Genomic DNA, 1,754 nt, shown 5'->3' with positions numbered 1-1,754 from the left:
AGACGTATAAATCTGTGTAAAGCAAGTTCCCCCTAGTGGCAACATCGGATCATGAGCTTCATTTCAAGGTATATTTTTAAATTATTTTTATAGAATTTGGACAAATGTAATTAAATGATTGATAGGAACACTTTAGTGATTGTGACCCCCTTTGCATATTGGGCCCCTGTGCAAGCGGAGTATGAGCTCTCCCATAACCTATTGTCAATGGTGGATCCTGTGTCTTATATATATATATATATACACATAAATATGTGTGTTACCTTTCATTGTAATCCTGCCTGTGGTGATAATGAGACGACTGCTGAGAAGTGATCTCTACAGAACAGGAAGGGTCAGTCTATTATGAATGTCAGATCCTGTGTTATCTATATATAGGTGTTACCTGTCATTGTATTCCTGCCTGTGATGATAAGAAGATGACTACTGACCCTGCCACTCGTGTACACAGCACAAGCGGAAAAGTCACATAAAGTGTCGCCATATTGTGAGGGGTCAGTGTGAATAATACATGCAAAATTTGCTGTGGTTTGTCATCATTGGTGAACACCGGTTTTTGGTTTTTTTAGAGAAACCTTTTGTAGGCAATGTTGCATGTGGCCACAGTGGTAAAATATCTTAGGCTAAGAATGAGCCATTTATGACAACATTATAGCTTAGATACAGCTCTAGTATACATGCTCTAGATTACTAATGGAGATCAAGTTTTCGGTTCTATAGGGAAAATAACTTCGATTTTCAAAGTATCTTTAGAAAGAAGTAAAATATATTTGGATAAAGCTGAAAACAATTATTTTGTTGGAGCTGACCAAATGCTGATTTCTGGCTGTATAGTAAACTCTGGGGTATGTAATCACATTCTATATTGTGGACCTATTTGTTTGCATGTGTTCAAAACTAAAAATTAAGCAAATTTATTTTTTGTGTTTCTCTACAAGTTTGGGATCTGCACCCAATTACTGTGACCAGTGCTGATAGAACCTTGGACTTTGTAGATAGATAGATATGAGATAGATATGAGATAGATAGATAGATAGATAGATAGATAGATAGATAGATAGATAGATAGATAGATAGATAGATAGATAGATAGATAGATAGATAGATAGACAGACAGACAGACAGACAGACAGACAGACAGACAGAAAGACAGACAGACAGATAGATAGATAGATAGATCGGCAGGCAGTAAAATGCCCTGGGAAATCAGACTAATGCAGAATAAACCATTCAGAATCAAAGACCTGCGCTTGGTAGCTGCACAGATAATTACAGTAAATTTAGATGACATTGTGCGTAAAACAAAAGACTACGGTAGGTACCATCTCTGCCGGGACTCGAACCCGGAACCTCTGGATTAGAAGTCCAGCGCGCTCGTCCATTGCGCCACAGAGACCTCACCGCATGCTCACCATCAGCATCAGCTCTGAAAAAGAATATACCTTCTGCATCCACATCATCACTTGTGCATCATCTCCGCATCACCATCCTCCCCCTCCCCCCACTCTTTTAGAGAATGCTGTAAAATCAGGATGCAGGAATGTAGCATAAACCTGACATACTTCTACATACTGGCTGCTGGAGGGGGCGGCGAGGACAGGAAAGGGTTAATTGTAAGCGCAGGAGCATCCTCAAACCAAGCTCTGTATCACGGGGATGCGAGATGTGAGAACAATGACATAGAAAAGATGGAGCGGGATGCAGGATGGAGAAACATGGATGTGAGGAGCACAATGCCGACTGCCAGCTCTGCC

The 1,754-nt window shown here is 40.3% G+C and overlaps 1 non-coding gene across 1 annotated transcript; it reads right to left on the bottom strand.

The window, feature by feature from the left end:
• Window positions 1–1,322: 1,322 nt before the first annotated feature.
• Window positions 1,323–1,396, bottom strand: TRNAR-UCU (transfer RNA arginine (anticodon UCU)). Its single transcript has one exon. It is a non-coding gene; the product is annotated as a tRNA-Arg (tRNA).
• Window positions 1,397–1,754: the final 358 nt, after the last annotated feature.

The sequence above is a fragment of the Rhinoderma darwinii genome, chromosome 12 (assembly GCF_050947455.1).
Source record: "Rhinoderma darwinii isolate aRhiDar2 chromosome 12, aRhiDar2.hap1, whole genome shotgun sequence".
Classification (NCBI taxonomy): domain Eukaryota; kingdom Metazoa; phylum Chordata; class Amphibia; order Anura; family Rhinodermatidae; genus Rhinoderma; species Rhinoderma darwinii.
This window is presented reverse-complemented; position numbering and strand designations above follow the sequence as displayed.